The 19718-nt window shown below is 38.6% G+C and overlaps 1 pseudogene; it reads right to left on the minus strand.

The window, feature by feature from the left end:
• Positions 1 to 513: 513 nt before the first annotated feature.
• On the minus strand, positions 514 to 16816 carry LOC127435706 (alpha-ketoglutarate-dependent dioxygenase alkB homolog 3-like; annotated as a pseudogene).
• Between the last annotated feature and the right edge of the window lie 2902 nt (positions 16817 to 19718).

Below are 19718 nucleotides of genomic sequence, written 5' to 3' on the forward strand. Positions count from 1 at the left end.
AATCAATATTTTACCACAAATGCTGTCAATTGAGCTTAACTTGTATTGAACCAGGAATATTCCTTAAAGAGGCAATTTATCTAAAGTGATCGCACTGCTAGTGATTGCTCAGCACTCAATGGAAAGCATGCGGAAAGTTAACGTCGTCCTTGTGTAATCGTCTCCCGAGGTTGCTTGTGACGTGCGTGGACACAGAGACAACCATTCAGCTCTTAACCAACCACATATGGGATCAACCATGACTCATCAATAACAAGAAAAAGGCCAGAAGTCAAGTGCATGGGTTACCAAGCATCTGAAAATTGAAAACAGACTGTGGGCAAATAACTGCGACAAGTTTTAAAAACAAGACAGTCTTCGAAAGAGTTGGCAGCCCTTTAAGATAAAATAAACCATACATTGTTAATGATCACATAGCCAAAAATGTTTTCAACATTGGCCAGTGCTGGTGTTCATGCAAAAGGGCATTTGTGAGTTGTTTGTTTATTTGGCAATAAAATTGCCCCAAGGAGATTATGAATGAAAGTTGTGGCACTGTCGAAATATCAAGCACATGCTGATAATAAAAGGATCTTTCAAATGATCATCAAATGATTTCCTACTAGGATGCTTTGGCTCTGGGTATATGGTGCAGAAGGTGAGGTTTATCTGAGGCCCCTGGTCATGGTACTCCTTTGTCACCTGGTGCTATTCAAAGGTACATTAATAACGTAAAAAGCTGCACTTACCAGACAATGTAGTCATCTGTTTAGTTTAAGATGGAAAACTATTTTGCACAGTTTTTAAATGTGGCCTTAGTTTTATTTTGACAGATCAATGTGAATTATGTCTACCTAATAAGACCCTCTTAAAGCTTTTCGTCTCAATTTGTGAGTGACCTTTCTTAAACAGTTTCCAGTTGTCGGCATAAAATTTTCTTGACCTTTCTCTGTTCTTTGTGCCTAACAAAAGGTCTCCGGTTTGTCTTGGGACAAAAATAACCTCCAGCAGATTTAGCATTAAAAGTCTGTCCAATTTGCAATCCTTGATAAAAACAATGGGCTAAGACAAATAAACTTCTAAAACTAAATCAATATATTCTCTGAGGGGCCAGAGTAGCTCAGCGAGTAAAGACGCTGACTACCACCCCTGGAGTCACGAGTTCAAATCCAAGGCGTGCTGAGTGACCCCAGCCAGGTCTCCTAAAAAAACAAATTGGCCCAGTTGCTAGGGAGGTTAGATTCACATGGGGCAACCTCCTCGTGGTCACTATAATGTGGTGCACTCTCGTTGGGGCGCGTGGTGAGTTGTGCGTGGATGCCGCGGTGAATAGCGTAAAGCCTCCACACGTGCTATGCCTCCGTGGTAACGTGCTCAACAAGCCATGTGATAAACCGCATGGATTGATGGTTTCAGACGCAGAGGCAACTGAGATTCGTCCTCCGCCACCCAGATTGAAGCGAGTCACTACACCACCATGAGGACATAGAGCGCATTGGGAATTGGGCATTCCAAATTGGGGGGAAAAAGGGGAGAAAAAAAATACACATATATTCTCTGAAAAAAAATTTTCCCTGGGCATTTTTGGGCTGCCGCCTGCAATTTTTCACACTCAAATTTAAAAGCTCACCATTTATACATACTGTCGACTAATTCACAAAAAACAAAAAAAACAAAAAAAAGCTAATTTGTTCAGATCAGACCCCAACCCCCAATTTTTTTTATCTATTATTGTCCTAAGTTTGTAAACATGTAATTTTGGTTCTTTTCACTCCATATCCCTCCAAAATCTCTATCTCCTTATTTTATTCCACTAGATGGCAGAAAGTACTAGAAACAAGATTTTTTCCTGTATTACCTTCCGTCACAAAATGTGGATCTGAAATGTAGGTGGCGCTCTAACGCATTTTACCCCTTGCAGATGTGCTTGTCCATAGACATTCAGTCTAATTTTCAGTTCATGTGCCACCCCATATGTTTCATAAAATATCTTGGCCTCTGAGTGGACTAGAAGCTTAAACTAGGTGTCATTAGAAAGAGGAGATACTCTCCTTTGCGATGATGTAACATTTTATCATCAGTAGTTGATTTCCGAGGATTTTTTTTTAGCATGCTTTTCCTGCTGGACCGCATATATTGTTCAGGACATCAAAGATATAACATTGGATTATTTACACAATTAAACTCAAGGACAAGTAAAAAAATGGCAATTTGTTTTAGAAAACTGCTTTAGGTAAAAGCAGATCTAAAGTTTTTATCTATTTGGGGCATTACGACACATAAAAGAGACATTTGTATTTGATGTCTTACAAATATCATATTTCACTTTGTGATTCTTTTGAAAATATTTTAAACTGTGGTATTAGGGAAACAAAATAAACTGTGAAGTCGCATTCCTGAGATTGAGAGCTTTCATTTGATATATAATTTGTCTACACCGATCAGCCACAACATTAAAACCACCTGCCTAATATTGTGTAGGTCCCCCTCGTGCCACCAAAACAGCTCTGACCCGTTGAGGCATGGACTCCACAAGACCTCTGAAGGTGTCCTGTGGTGTCTGGCACAAAGATGTTAGCAGCAGATCCTGTAAGTCCTGTAAGTTGCGAGGTTGGGCCTCCATTGATCTGACTTGTTTACATCCTAGACTCTGACTTGTTGGTCCTTCACTCTAACCCTAACTGACCCAAGGTTTCCCTGCAGAACATTGCCCAGAGCATCACACTGCCTCTGCCGGTCTGCCTTCTTCCCATGGTGCATCCTGCTGCCATCTCTTCCCCAGGTAAACTACGCACACGCACCCGGCCGTCCACATGATCTAAAAGAAAACGTGATTCATCAGACCAGGTCACCATCTTCCATTGCTCCATGGTCCAGATCTGATGCTCACATGCCCACTGTAGGCACTTTCAGCAGTGGACAGGGGTCAGCATGGGCACTCTGACCGTTCTGTGGCTACGCAGCCACATACACAGCAAGCTGCGATGCACTGTGTGTTTTGACATCTTTCTATCATGGCCAGCATTACGTTTTTCAGCAATTTGTGCTACAGTAGCTCTTCTGTGGGATCGCACCAGACGGGCTAGCCTTCACTCCCCATGCGCATCAATATGCCTTGGGCACCCATGACTCTGTCACCAAGAAGCCTTGGGCACCCATGACTCTGTCACCAAGAAGCCTTGGGCACCCATGACTTTGTCACCGGTTCACTGGTTGTCCTTCCTTGGACAAATTTTTGTAGGTACTAACCTCTGCATACCGGGAACACCCCACTAGACCTGCCATTTTGGAGGTGCTCTGACCCAGTCGTATAGCCATCACAATGTGGCCCTTGTCAAAGTCGCTCAGATCCTTATGCTTGCCCATTTTCCTGCTTCCAACACTTGAAATTCAAGAACTGAGTGTTCTCTTGCTGTCTAATATATCCCACCCCTTGACAGGTGTCATTGTAATGAGATAATAAATGTTATTCACTTCACCTGTCATTGGTTTTAATGGTGTGGCTGATCAGTGTATTTAGACTTTTATATTCCTATTAATATTTCTACCACATGACCTCATGGTTGTGCTGATTTGCAACGAGAATGATTTCAGGCCTTATTTTGTTTTTTATGTAACATAAAAGAAGTGATTTTATCAATGATAAGTTCAGATTCTAAGCTTTACCCTATATGCATGAGTTATGTATTTGGATACTTAAACATTTTAAGTCTTCCTAAGACACAATGTGCAGTTCAGAATGTTTTGAAGACACATTTACACTTTCCCCCTTCACACTATTAAACATCAGCCAAAAGAGTGCCTGCACTCAAAAAGCAAACAGTGTGACCGTTCCAGATCACCCTTATCAAGTATGATCACATTTCCAGAACATACTGTAGCTGGAATAATAGCCAAAAAGCATAGGAACATTATTTTCCACCCTCAACATTGTTTTTGCCATATTTTACCTTTCTTCACACTCTCTGGCTTATCAACATTTCTGTTATTAATTGGTATCTTAACCATTCATATTAGACTAAACAGGATTTCCTGCCAGTTCATCTTTAAGATGTATACTCAGTTCCCAAGAATCTGTTAAAATTATTTTCTGCAGGATCATTTGATTTACTGCTAATCACAGTTTTTGAGACATTATTTTTCACTTCACACTAGCCTAAATACCAGCAAAATCTTCTATTTGTCCTAACAGCAACATTTCAACTTTTATATTTAACAAAACATAGTCATCTTTGCTGCCTTCTCTGTGAACTTGTGATGCAATTTCTCTAGATGATGACGCATTGTTAACTAATGCTGGTTTGTTGATGCTGTTATGTATTTGAACGACAATGATCAATCACATTCACTGGAAATACTTTAAGAGCACTTAAAAAGGATGCAACAGCTCCTGTACTTGCCAGTCTGTCTGCATGCAGCCTTCCATAAGCAGGAGCGTCCCATAGGTCAGCGGGATTCGAAGACGCTCTACACAGGTGAAGTCGTCTTTGTCCTCCTAGAACATATACACACACTTTATGATCACATCAGATACAAAAACATTTCTCTTTAAACTATAAAAGTGTGTATATATATATATATATATATATATATATATATATATATATATATATATATATATATATCATGAAAACAAAATCACTAAGCAGAAGTCAATCATAGCAAAGGTCGTTTCCATATAGTAGTTTTAAAAGGTACAGTAACAAAAAACAAAAAAAACAACAACAGTATATTAAATTATAAGATCCAAAGTAAGGATGAAAAGTGGTCATGTAAACTGGTTTTGATCCAAGAAACCTTCACTAACATTATAAGTGGACTTCTGGAAAATAAAATTATACTAAAATGGAGCATACAGTCCCTTTAAGACACTACGATTGCATTTTTATAACACCTTGATACCCTTTTTCATATAAAGAATAGCAGGGCTGTGACAGGAAGTTAAAAATAGCAACCTTAGCAGACTCACAGGAAGTGGCTGCTTACGAAGACTGAACACTCTTGTGTACCCCAGACTGAGAGAGGTGATGCTGGACTGTGGTCCTAATGAAGGCTCATTGTCATTGTGCCAGCCAATGCTGTCTTTACCATTCATACCTTTACAGGTTGCACAGTAATGGGTTAAAATTGTGGCCACTCATCTGCTCAATGGCCCGAAGCAGTGTTGTGAGGACTGGATGCCACTGTAACATGAGAGATATACTGACAGAGATTTAACACATTTAAAGGGATAGTTCACCCAAAAATGAAAATTCTCTACACAACAAAGATTTTTAGAAGAATATTTCAGCTCTGTTGGTCCATACAATGCAAGTGAATGGTGACCAGAACTTTGAAGGTCCAAATAGCATATAAAGGCAGCATAAAAGTAATCCACACGACTCCAGTAGTTAAATCTATATCTTCGAAGATAGATATGATAGGTGTGTGTGAGAAACAGATCATTTAAGTCCTTTTTTCTATAACTTCTCCCTGCCCAGTAGGTTGTGATATACAGAATAATGTGAATCACCAAAAACAAAAGATTGTAAGGACCTACAGAGCTGAAATATTTTTCTATAAATCTTTGTTTGTTTTCAGTAGAAGAAAGAAAGTCATTCACATCTGGAATGCCATGAAGGTGAGTAAATTAATTTTAATTTTTGGGTGAACTATCCCTTTAACACATTGACCAGAAATTAAATGTATGATTCCATTTGTATGCTGGTGAAACACATCACTTGCTAATGTGAAAACATGAGATCAAATGCAAATGAAGTAAAATTTAGTAAGCAGTTAGATATACCTCATGGTTAGCATCCATAGTGGAGCGTGAATATGTATATGGCAGTTCTCCATACCAACAGATGAGTCTGGGTTCCTCATATGCATCACCTAAAATGTAAAACACATGTAATATGAAGTATGTTCAGCACTTGCTAGTTTTACTACTGCTTAATGTTTCAAAATTCCAAAGAAAATGTGAGTGGTTCTTGCCAATGCAAATCTCACCAGCATGATACTAAGGTGTCGTGGCTGGTTGGCATGGCATGTCCATAAAACAAATTTATATATTCACATTTTTTGTACTTAGGGTTTAGAACAAACATTAACAAACCCAATATATGAGCAACAATATGCAAGCAACACTAATGATAGACATATTTGCATTTACAAACCAAATCTGTGGTCACAAGCGTGCTACACTGTATTTTGTGCGACAATATAAAAAAAAAACTCCCTCTTGAACACATGATTGCTAACAGGAAACTACACTATAAAGGACACAGTTACACACAAGGCACCAAGATATAATGGATCTCAAGATAAGCACTTGAAAAAGAAAACAATGATCTTCTGTGGACCAAATAAGGTACAAAACGCAACTCTGCAAGTCGTGGAATCAGAACATACTGTATTTGCCAAAATGAGCCTCGATTAGTCACAGTCATATGTGAGCTACCTCTGGTCCAAAGCAAATGTTTAAACATTTGGTATATTTGAGACTTTATCAGATAATTTTGGTTCTGTAAAAGGTAAACAGATGAGGGAGATGGAGGATGTGGCTGTACAGCCAATTGAAAGATGAAGAAGGGCTGGAAAGTGTGAGTCACCATGAAAAAAGAACTCTGTGGAGGATGTGATGCCATGCAAGAAGCAGACGTGTGAGCGACGAGCTCTGCGCACTTTGCTAATTTTTTATTATTCTCATGTTATAATCTGGTGAAATTCGAAACACCCAGTTACACATTTGCTCTTTGAGGTAAAACATGGCAAAGAAGTCAAAATCCTCAGGCTCTGGAGACATTAAAAGACACTTACGTGTTCAGGATGAAAGCCCTGACAGGTCTACAGACCGGGGACTCGATTTAGATGGCGCGGCGGGAGAGGAGATCCAGCATCAGTTATCCAACATGTCGGTGATGCTGACGAAGGATCTTGCTGACTTGGAGGATCTCACTGTAATACGTCGATCGATTACGGTGATGGAAATAAAATTATCTGAGTTAGTTACAAGAGTGGCAGATGCTGAGAAACTAATCGATTATTTGGAGTCTTCAGAGAGGGAATCACCCGCTAATCCACCCGCGACCAAAGTTGATTTGGAACGGGTTCTTGAAAAGCTTGAAGATCTTGAGAATAGAAGCCGCAGGAATAATGTTCGAATAGTTGGAATTCCTTAGCATGATGAGGGCAGAGATATGGTGAAATTCCTGGACGAGCTTTTCCCGAGTCTGCTCAACATAACAGGCCACGAGCTGGAAATCGAGCGAGCTCACAGAGTCCCTGCTCGCAGATCTGCTGAGGGAGATAGGCCCCAATCAATCCTGGCCAGATTTCTGAGATCATCTGATAAAGATCTTGTGTTGCACCAGGCGAGGAGCAAAGGGAAGCTTTCTTGGAAGAATCATAATATTTTCTTGTTCCTGGACTTTGCGAGTTCGACAAGAGAGAAACACGATCGGTTCAGGGAATCAGGCAATGTCTTTTATAGAATCAATGGGTGAGTAAACCATCAGATGTTTCTCATGTGAGTGGGTCGACTCACTGTACTTACTCTGGCTTTTGAGGAAGCTGGGCGTCATTTTGGTTTCTTTCTGCACTGGCTCCGCCTAGCAGCTGGAGTTTGTTTTGTGAATAACACTTTTCCTTAACGAAACTTTTGCATTGACGGAAGATCACTTTTACATTGAAGTTCCCGGCCAGTTTGAGAGTGGACACTATGGATGACCACAAAATATCTACATGGTGCTCACACAAAGGATGTCTTTTATAAAGTTGACGGATTCAGTAAGTCATGGTATATACTTTTACGCGGCCTCCAAGTGAATTGACTTGATCATCCGGGGAATCGGGATGCCAGATTTGTTTCTTTTTGCGTTGGTTCTGCCTAGAGGCTGGAGTATGTTCTGTTGAATAACACTCCTTTGGAACAGCTGTGGATTAATCTGTTCATTCTTCATGCTTATTCCTCCTGCTGGCTGGAGTTTGTTTTGTTGAGTATTTTTACGGGACACTGGAATGATTACGTCATCTGCTGTATTCATAACAGCTGGCTCACTGAACATTCGTTTGTCTGTCCGAGGAATCTGAACGGTTTTATATCGGCTGGAATTTGTTTTGTGGAGGATCACATCTTTGAGACAGTTCTGTGAATGAATCTACATGTTCTTTGTGTTCATTCTGCCTGTTGGCTGGGGTTTATTTTACAAAGTATTTCCCTATAAAAAGAAGGAAGGTTATTACTTTTCTTAAACATTAGAAATATGATATAGTGTTTCTTCAAGAAATGCATCTTTCCCTGCAGGAAGCTGAAAAATTTGGGAAGATTGGGGTGGACATTTTTTTTAGTGCTGGCTCAAGTAATAGCAAGGGAGTCATTATATTGGTAAATAAGCATCTACAATTCAAATGTCTCAAACAGATTAAAGATAAATTAGGGAGAGTAATTATTGTTTTAGCTGAAATCCAGGGGCAAAGGTTGATTTTGGCTAATATTTACGCACCTAATGCTGATGATCAGGGCTTTTTTTTAGATCTTGAAGGGATGTTGCAAGCCGCTGGCACCCCTCATGATATAATATTGGGAGGAGACTATTGGGAAATATATTTGGAGACTTTTGAACCCATCTGGTAGGGACTATACATTTTTTTCATCAGTCCATAAGATTTATTCTAGAATAGATTTTTTTTATTTTTTATATCTAAGTCCCTCATTTCATCTGTTGTTGATTGCTCAATTGGAAACATCTTAGTCTCAGATCATCGAATTTAGAGGTGTTGCCACATATAGAGAAAAAGAAATCATATAGTTGGCGTTTTAATGTATCCCTTTTGCAAAATCCTGATTTCCAACAAATGTTAAAGACTGAAATCAATGTTTATATGGAGACAAACTGGTCCTCAGTATCCTCTTTGGGCGTGGCTTGGGAGGCACTTAAGGCAGTTCTTAGGGGTCGGATCATACAGTATGCCTCATTCATCAAAAAATCCAAAGCACAGAGGTCACGTGACACCATGCAAGAAGCAGACGTGTGAACGACGAGCTCTGCGCACTTTGCTAAATTTTTTATTATTCTTATGTTATAATCTGGTGAAACTCGATACACCCAGTTACACATTTGCCCTTTGAGGTAAAACATGGTAAAGAAGTCAAAATCATATAGAGAAAAAAAATTATATAGTTGGCACCTTAATGTATCCCTTTTGCAAAATCCTGAATTCCTACAAATGTTAAAGACTGAAATCAGTGTTTATATGGAGACCAATTGGTCCTCAGTATCCACTGTGGGTGTGGCTTGGGAGGCATTTAAGGCGGTTCTTAGGGGTAGGATCATACAGTACGCCTCATTCATCATAAAATCCAAAGCACGAGAACTCGTGGAGTTGGAAGGAAATATTAAAAATGCCGAAGCAGAGCTGAAGCTCGGAATGTCGTCTGATGGCCTCAGAGAATTGACTCGATTGAAATACAGATATAATACTATTTTGTCACGGAAAGTGGAGTTTTGGTTATTCAGGGCAAGACAGTCATACTTTGAGTCGTAGGACTTTTGGCTAGATATATAAAGCAGAGAGAGTCTTTCTCTACCATTCCCTCAGTGAAATCTGCTGGTGGTGAAATATTTACCTCGGCCATTGATATTAATAATGCTTTTAAAGAATTCTATCTTGATCTTTATAGTTCCACATCTTCGTCTACTGATGAAGATATTAGAAACTTTGTGGAACCATTAGATCTTCCTAAACTGATGACTGAGCAAACAAATTCTCTTGATTCTGAGATAACCTTGGAGGAGCTTGGCGAGGTTATTAAGGCCCTACCTACTGGCAAGGCTCCGGGACCTGATGGCTTTGCTGCTGAGTTTTTCAAATCTTATGCTACAGAACTGGCTCCACTTTTGTTAGAAGTTTATACTGAATCGTTAAAGAATGGAAAGCTTCCGCCAACCATGACACAAGCCCGGATCAGTCTGATTATTAAAAAGGACAAAGATCCAAGCGAGTGTAAAAGTTACCATCCAATTTCCCTGATCCAGTTAGATGTAAAAATTTTGTCAAAAATTCTGGCTAATCGATTAAGTAAAGTTATGACATCTCTTATACATATAGATCAGGTGGGGTTTATTCGAGGCTGTAGCTCTTCTGATAACATTAGGCTTCATCAATATCATGTGGTCAGTAGCGAATGATCAATCTCCGGTCGCTGCCATCTCACTTGACGCGAAAAGGCGTTTGATATGGTGGAATGGGATTATCTTTTTAAGGTTTTGTAAATATACGGGTTCGGGAGTACGTTTATTGGATGGATTAAGTTACTTTATAGACACCCAGTAGCGGCGGTACAAACAAATGGATTAATTTCAGATTATTTTACTCTGGAGGGGCACTCGGCAGGGCTGCCCTCTTTCCCCATTATTGTTCTGTCTTGCCCTGGAACCATTAGCAGCTACGATAAGAGAGGAGGATGATTTTCCAGGGGTGGTGGCGGGAGATGTGGCGCATAAGCTTCTGCTTTACGCAGATTATATTTTATTATTTGTCTCTGACCCCAGTAGATCTATGCCTTGCCTCCACAGAATTATTAACTCCTTTTCTAAGTTTTCAGGATATAGAGTCAACTGGTCTAAATCCGAAGCTTTGGCTCTGACAGCGTAATCTCCAGTAACGGCTTTCCAGCCGGATGCTTTCCAGTGGCCCAAACAGGGCATTAAGTATTTGGGTATTTTAGTTCCAGAAAATTTGTGTGATTTAGTTTCGAGTGATGTGGGTAGGTGGGCTTCATTACATTTATCTATGATTGGGAAGGTTAATGTTATTAAAATGAATTGTATTCCAAAATTCAATTACTTACTGCAGTCTCTCCCTATAGATGTCCCCCTCTCTTATTTCAAGGAATTTGATAGCATAGCAAAGTCCTTCATTTGGAATGGTAAGCATCCCAGGTTAAATTTCAATAAGTTACATAGGCCGATGGACAAAGTTGGGCTAGGCCTACCCAAGATTTTGTTTTATTATTATGCATTCGGTCTCAGACATTTGGTTCATTGGTCGCTTCCACCTGAAAGAGCCCCTCCATGGTTTTGCATTGAAAAAGAACTTCTTGCCCCTATTTTGCCATTGCAAAGCCTTTCCATCAAACTAACCAGAGAAGTTAAATCACACCCCGTTATTTCACATTTGCACTCAGTATGGACAAAAGTGTCCAGAGTGTTTAATACGAGCCTATGGCTAAACCCCAAACTATGCATTAATATGTCCCCTTTTTGTTGGTCTGAGTGGATTGCGAGGGGGGTTAATACACTCGATGATCTTTATGAGAGTGGTGTGATGAGATCCTTTGAAAATTTGGTTCAATATTTTGGGATCCCTAGATCTCAGTTTTTTAGGTATCTTCAGCTATGACACTTGCTCTGTACTATTTTTGGGAATAGCATACACCCCCCTAGAGCGGCAGATACTCTGGGAGAGGTGATTTCTGCTTTTGGAAAAGGCCATGAGGCATCAGTGTATTACTCCTTATTAATTCAGAGTCTGGGGGACGGAGTCTCAACCACTCTCAAAAGATTATGGGAGAGGGATTTAGACCTGGAATTGGAGGAGGGAGAATGGGCTAGGATTTTAAAAAACATAAAAGAGATGCAAGGGTGCGCCTTATGCAATTCAAGATTTTACATCGGTTCTATTGGACCCCCTCTAAATTGTATAGGCTTGGTCTTAAAGACACACCCACCTGCTGGAGATGCCAATCAGAGTATGGAGATTTAACCCATGTCTTTTGGGGGTGTGTTGAAATTCAAAAGTTTTGGTTAAAGGTGCAGAGTCTGGTATGCGAGGTGTTAGGTATTCAGGTATTATTCTGCCGCAGACTCTGTATCTTGGGTGATGGGGCAGTCATTGACATTGTAAGTAGACACATAAAGGGTCTTAACCAGTGTCATGATCGCCAGGCAGATAATTTTGAGGGGCTGGAGGTTGGCTGGAGCATCCTCTTTTCAGGAGTGGTGCTCAGAGATGGGAAGGGTGGCGGCCTTTGAGGAAGTTACATTCAGAGGAACGGGGAGGTATAAAGTCTTCGTGGAGAAATGAGGCGGGTATTTTTCATTTGTGGATGTGTGATTATTGTTGTTGTGTTTTTTTATTTGTTTATTTATTTATTTTTTATGTATTATTTTTTTTTTATGTGTGTGCATGTGTGTCTATGTCATTTAAGACCACTGTTATGTTGCTGGAGTTAGGGTGGGATTGGGAGGGGGAGGAGTAATAGTTGGGGTTAAGTTTGATTCTATGTATATATGTTTTGTTTTATGAGGTACATTTATGTGAATCAATAAAAATTGCTAATCAGAAAAGAGAACTCTGTGAGCATACGTGAGCGTGACAGACACAAACATAACATGTGTGTGCATGATGCACGTGCACAGACAGACACACAAATGCATTCATTCATCTCTTTTTTGGTCTTGAGCCGTATTCAAATTTGTTTCTTCTGCATTAGCACCACAGCTCAATGTTTACTCATGTGTTACCACTGGACCACAGCTCTGTTCTCCAGGACATCTATACCAGGCGGTGTGTGAAAAAAGCTCGGAGGATCATCAGAGACTCCAGCCACCCGAGCCATGGGATGCTCTCACTGCTACCATCAGGCAGGGGGTATCGTAGCATCAGGACACGCACCAGCCGACTTCATGGCAGCTTCTTCCCCCAAGCAATCAGACTTTTGAACTCTTGATCACTCACGATACATATATCAGCACTGCACTTTATTAGCCTCAGACTGGACCCACATTTTATACTTCACTTAATAACACACTGGCGACAGGGTTACAGTGTATTTTTTAATGTATCCAGTCTTCTTATTTTGTGTATACTGTATATTGTATATTATTATGTGTATATTGTATATTGTGTTGTGTAACAAGATGTGTAAACTGTGTTATGTGTAAATCAGATGTTTATTGTAATTGTCATACTGCCTCTGATGATCCTCCGAGCTTTTTTCACACACCGCCTTGTATATATTTCCTGGAGGGAGGGAAGCTCACCTCCGATGATGTGTCTGGCAGTTCGCACCACCCTTTGCAGTGCTTTGTGGTTGTGGGCGGTGCTATTGCCGTACCAGGCGGAGATGCAGCCAGTCAGGATACTCTCTACAGTGCAGGTGTAGAACTGTGCGAGGATGTGGCGGTTCATTCCAAACTTCCTCAGCCATCTCAGGAAGAAGAGGCGCTGATGAGCCTTCTTCAAAACGACTTCAGTGTGGATGGACCATGTGAGTTCCTCAGTGATGTGGACACCAAGGAACTTGAAGCTGCTGACTCTCTCCACTGGTGCTCCATTGATGGTGATGGGACTGTGTTCTCTGTCTTTTCTTCTGAAGTCCACCACAAGCTCCTTTGTCTTACTGACGTTGAGGGAGAGGTTGTGCTCCTGACACCAGTGTGTCAGAGTGTGCACCTCCTCTCTGTAGGCTGTTTCATCATTGTCAGTGATCAGACCTACCACCGTCGTGTCATCAGCAAACTTAATGATGGCATTGGAGCTGTGTGTTGCCACACAGTCATGTGTGTACAAGGAATACAGTAGTGGGCTGAGAACACAGCCCTGTGGGGCTCCAGTGTTGAGGGTTAGTGATGAGGAGATGTTGCTGCCTATTCTAACCACCTGGCGTCTGCTTGACAGGAAGTCCAGGATCCAGCTGCACAGCAAGCTGTTTAAGCCCAGAGACCGGAGTTTCTCATCTAGCTTGGAGGGCACTATGGTGTTGAATGCTGAGCTGTAGTCTACAAACAGCATTCTCACATAAGTGTTCTTTTTTTCCAGGTGGGAGAGAGCAGTGTGTATTGTAGATGCAATGGCATCATCAGTGGTGTGGTTGTTGCGGGATTTTATATTTGATCTCTTATCTTGATCATGGATATCACCCCCAGTCACTTACCCATCCTGTAATTGGTCTTTTGTGACCAGGGCAGTTCAGCGAGCAGCTTACTAAACATCCAGTCCGCCTCCTCTTGCTGCAGGAACCCTGGTATGAGTTTCAGTCTGGACAGTCATCAGAAAAACTGATGAGAGCTAAGCTTAAATCAAAGCAGTTAGTGTTGAGGATAAAAACAAGGGCCGATATTCTACACTTTTGTCGAAAGTGACCACATGACCATCTTCCACTGCCCATGCATCTGACTCTTAAAAAAATAATGATGAACCAAAATGAAAATTTTTGGCCAAAATCGAACATTCTGGAAACACTGGACTGAAAACCAAAACCGAACAAGATAATTTTAAGTTAGCCTTTGTTCGGAATAACTAAACAAATTCAAACTCAGTGGTACTTTATAATAAGGTATATGTCTACATTAGTTAACGCAATATTTACTTTTACAGTAATTGTTAATCTTGGTTAATGTTAATTTCTACGTATACTACTAAATTGTTTTAATTATAGGTTGTATATGTTAACATTAGTTAATACATTATTATATTATAATATTAGATATACTGTTAGAATATTTCTAACATTGTATTTCTATTACTAATGTTCTATGTAATATATGTAAAAACTGATGTTCGGCTGATATAAGCAAATCTCTACTGTAAAAGTGCTTAAGAATCGGTCTACCTAATAAAGAACAAAATGCATAATTTTCATTTCTTATGATTGGCTTATCTTGTTGTACCACCATTTTTCATGCTGTCATGTATCAGGATTGGACAAGTTGATACTTAATACTAAAAAATTGTTGATGTATACACTACCGGTCAAAAGTTTTGAAACACTTGACTGAAATGTTTCTCATGATCTTAAAAATCTTTTGATCTGAAGGCGTATGCTTAAATGTTTGAAATTAGTTTTCTAGACAAAAATATAATTGTGCCACCATATTAATTTATTTCATTATAAAACTAAAATGTAATTTAAAAAAAAGTTTTTGAAATTGATGACTTAGACCAAATAATAAAGAAAAGCAGCCAATAAGTGCCCAACATAGATGGGAACTCCTTCAATACTGTTTAAAAAGCATCCCAGGGTGATACCTCAAGAAGCTGGTTGAGAAAATGTCAAGAGTACATGTCTGCAAATTCTAGGGAAAGGGTGACTACTTTGAAGATGCTAAAATATAACACAGTTTTGATTTATTTTGGATTTTGTTTAGTCACAACACAATTCCCATAGTTCCATTTATGTTATTCCATAGTTTTGATGACTTTATATAATTTTTTTTTTTTTCACATTTTAGAATAATAGTATATATATATATATATATATATATATATATATATATATATATATATATATATATATATATATTATAATAAAGAATGAGTAAGTGTTTCAAAACTTTTGACTGGTAGTGTAAATGTGGGAAGTCATATGTTAATGTGATTTCATAAATAATCATAAATGTTCTGGGTGGACTGGGGAGACAAAGGGAATATTCTGGGTTTAATACAAGTTAAATTACCACAAAAAATACATTTTGACATGCCCCTCCTTTAAAAAAAAAAAAAAGAAGAAGAAGAAAAAAAAAAAAAAAAGAAGAACAAAAAAAAAAAATCTGGGTTCTAGTGAGGCACTTACAATGGAAGTGAATGGGACCAATCCGTAAACATTGAAACTCACGGTTTCAAAAGTACAGCCAAAATACATAATCAGTATGTGTGTTAACATGATTTTAGTGTGATAAAATCACTAACTAACCTTTTCTTTGTAAAGTTTTTTTTACAACTTTGTTGCAGTGATGTAATGTCAACAAACCCTAAAACGACAGTAAAAATTACGATTTACTTTACAGCTCAAACAATACATGAGTTTTAACAGAAGAATTAATATAAGTGCTTTTATAAAATTAGAAGCTTCACATTTCTGCCTTTAAACCCTCCAAAACTTGTTCCCATTCACTTCCATTATAAGTGCCTCACTGTAACCTTGAACCTGAAGAAAAGGACGGACAGGTCGGAATACTTTTTTGTGGTAATCAACATTATGCAACAAATGCTGTCGACTGAGTTTAACCTGCATTGAACCCGGAGTATTCCTTTAACCTGCCATTCTGGCTGCATACGGTCTTCCAAAAGCATTTCCATAAAGTGGGTCATTTGCGGAATTTAAACCCTATAATGCACAGCTAAAATTTTTAATCCAGTAGGACCCTGACTTATGTCATAGTCACTGGAGAAAGAGACAAAAAATATTGGATATACATGGTGTGTCAATCAACAGGTTTGATTGCCTGTGGTGCTGTGGACTGAGTCACTCACTCAATCACTTTCTCCGCAGGTATATCTCTGATAGGCTGAAATACAGACAGGACTAATCAGATTTCACCACAGCCTCAGCAAACTACTTACAAAAGCTCCAGAACGTTTCTTACAGTAGCTGGCTTATGGAACTCAAATGATCGTGGTCCAGCCTTCCATGACCCTGGTGCCGATTGGACATCTTGAGCTAAAAGATAAAACAGCCTTAAATTAATTTTAATAAAATTGACAGAAGAAGAAAACTATACACTGATACATTGTCAGGACCATTCCATTAAATAGTTTACACTTATGTAGCATGTCATTTCCCCCCCTTGAAGTCAACTTATAATAGCTGAGGTTTCTTGCAACAAAAACAGTCATGATCTAGTTTAACATGACCCTTTTCTAACCTTTATAGTTAAACAGGATGTTAGACTACTGTGCCTTTAGGAATTCTATATGAAAATGACTTCAAACCGTTTACCATCATATTACCCCTTTAACGTATTAAATATATTTAGCTGTACTGGTGTAAAATAGGGGAAGTCCTACCAGTTGGGTATTGAGGTTTGGCCCAAGAGCCCTGGACCCTCGCTCGCTGTCTTTTATCAGTCATAATCAATCATAAAGTTCCAAACTTACCTGAACAAGACAAAAAAAAAAAAAAAAAGAAAAAAAGAACAATGCTAGTGGGCTTTACACACTTTGAAAGAACAAATAGATCTTGTTATGCTCACAATACATACTTTGAAGGATTTTGCTGCCATCTTCAGGTATTTTCAATAACTCAGTGGTTCTCAATTTTTTCTGTTCACACCCCACTTTGAAACAACAAAACTTTTGCACCCCCCCCAAATAATCTAATAATCTAAAATTAAAATAAATGTTTCACGTTTATACTGATAAAAATGCTTTTACATTTTTGTACTAGGTTTTCTTTCATCTTTATGTTGTGACAAAAAGTTTTATTTAAAAATACAATTTAAATTTAACAATAAGTTACAGTCGTCACTATAAAAAGATCTAAATGAACTTTTGTCACTAGGTTGTTCTGTTATTTTGTGAATAACTTTGTGTCACACACCTTACAGTCTAGCTGATCCCACAAAAGCTCAATGGGGTTAAGATCCATAACACTCTTTTCCAATTATCTGTTGTCCAATGTCTGTGTTTCTTTGCCCACTCTAACCTTTTCTTTTTGTTTTTCTGTTTCAAAAGTGGCTTTTTCAAAAGGCCTGCAGCCCCGAGTCTTCTCTTTACTGTTGTACATGAAACTGGTGTTGAGCGGGTAGAATTCAATGAAGCTGTCAGCTGAGGACATGTGAGGCGTCTATTTCTCAAACTAGAGACTCTGATGTACTTATCCTCTTGTTTAGTTGTACATCTGGCCTTCCACATCTCTTCCTGTCCTTGTTAGAGCCAGTTGTCCTTTGTCTTTGAAGACTGTAGTGTACACCTTTGTATGAAATCTTCAGTTTTTTAGCAATTTCAAGCATTATATAGCCTTCATTCCTCAAAACAATGATTGACTGATGAGTTTCTAGAGAAAGCTGTTTCTTTTTTGCCATTTTTGACCTAATATTGACCTTAAGACATGCTAGTCTATTGCATACTGTGGCAACTCAAAAACAAACACAAAGACAATGTTAAGATTCATTTAATGAACCAAATAGCTTTCAACTGTGTTTGATATAATGGCAAGTGATTTTCTAGTACCAAATTAGCAATTTAGCATGATTACTCAAGGATAAGGTGTTGGAGTGATGGCTGCTGGAAATGGGGTCTGTCTAGATTTGATAAAAATGACTTTTTTTCAAATAGTGATGGTGCTGTTTTTTACATCAGTAATGTCCTGACTATACTTTGTGATCAGTTGAATGGCACTTCGGTGAATTAAAGTACCAATTTCCTTCAAAAAAAGCTAAATCTGTACATTATTCCAAACTTTTGGCCGCCAGTGTACTTTCAAAACATCAATTCAATAAAAAAATAAATAAAATAAAAAAAGTGATACTGCTGCAGGAGCAACCCCTGAGCATGAACACATTGCAAATGTTGTCAACTGTATTACATGAGACAGGTGGCGCTTGGCCGCACAGAAAACCGAATCCTCCATTCATCTGCATTTAACTATCAGAACTTTAATATCTAAATGGAGACAATTTTACACTAGATAGTTATTATTAATCCTTGATAATTTCAAGGATTCAAACCTTTGAATGAAAATAAGCCTCAGCAGTCTCTATAACATTATTTTTAACATTCTCATCCAGGAATAATAAATGACTGTGATTGGCCCGTCCTGGCCAGCGCTGAAAAAATTAACAAGTATCACAAGACAGCGACGTCTACCCTGTGTCAGGACCTCTGGACAATAATTTACACTTGATTAATGATACTGACAAACTTTAATAACCAACGAAATAAAAACTAACCTTTCTGCCATCATTTACTCACCCTCGTCGTTCAAAAGCAGTATGATTTATTTATTTTTCATCCGTGAAACACATGATTGAGGGATGTGAGGATCGTGTTTGTGGCTGTCCAAGCTCTGAAATCACTCATAAAAGCACCTATTTATTTATTTATAAAATAAAAATAAAAATAAGAAATAATATATATATGTATATATATATATATATATATATATATATATATATATATATATTACCATAATTCTCTCTCAAAATATCTTTCAAAATGTGAAAAAATGTGAAAGTGGATATTTATAGAAAAAAGGACTTAAATATTGAGCTGCCCCCCTCACCCCCCACCCCACACACACACACACACCCACCCACACCAGATTGCTTCTGAAAACATGAATTTAACCATTGGAAAACTAATGGATTACTTTTCTGCTGCCGTTATGTGCTTTTTGGACCTTAAAAGTTCTGGTCACCATTCACTTGCATTGTATGGACCTACAGAGCTGGAATATTCTTCTAAAAATCTTAGTTTGTGTTCTGCAGAGGAAAGAAAGTCATACACATCTGGGATGGCATGAGGGTGAATAAATGTTGAGATAATTTTCATTTTTGGGTGAACTGTTCCTTTAACAAAAGTACACATCAGAAAATTACCAAAAAGCTGCTTGTGAAACTTCAAGTTGAAGTTGTTTAGGAGGACAAAAAGTTGGGAAAAGCTGTAAAACTGTTTGAAAAAAGTTTGAACGTTCCACCTTGAGGTCAGTTGTTGCAAAATTGAATAGTAATAATAACAATGTGGTCAGATGAGAATAAAGATTAGTTTATAGGGGAGGGAATGTAACATTTGTGAATTAGTCCTTCAATGTAGAGAAATTAAATGTAGTGAATTTAATAATTTAAAGATTTGTATGTTCAGTTCTGTGAAGAGAGATAAACATTCAAGGTGTTATAATGGGTGGGCGTAACAGAAACAAAATGTGAAATATTCTGGTGGGTGAATGAGTTTAGTTGAACATTTCCCACCTCTTTCCCTCAGGGTAATATGGGTGGTTGGGGTGAGAGAGACATGAGACTGTCCATGTGTTTCAA

Source organism: Myxocyprinus asiaticus, chromosome 46 (assembly GCF_019703515.2).
Source record: "Myxocyprinus asiaticus isolate MX2 ecotype Aquarium Trade chromosome 46, UBuf_Myxa_2, whole genome shotgun sequence".
Taxonomy (NCBI): domain Eukaryota; kingdom Metazoa; phylum Chordata; class Actinopteri; order Cypriniformes; family Catostomidae; genus Myxocyprinus; species Myxocyprinus asiaticus.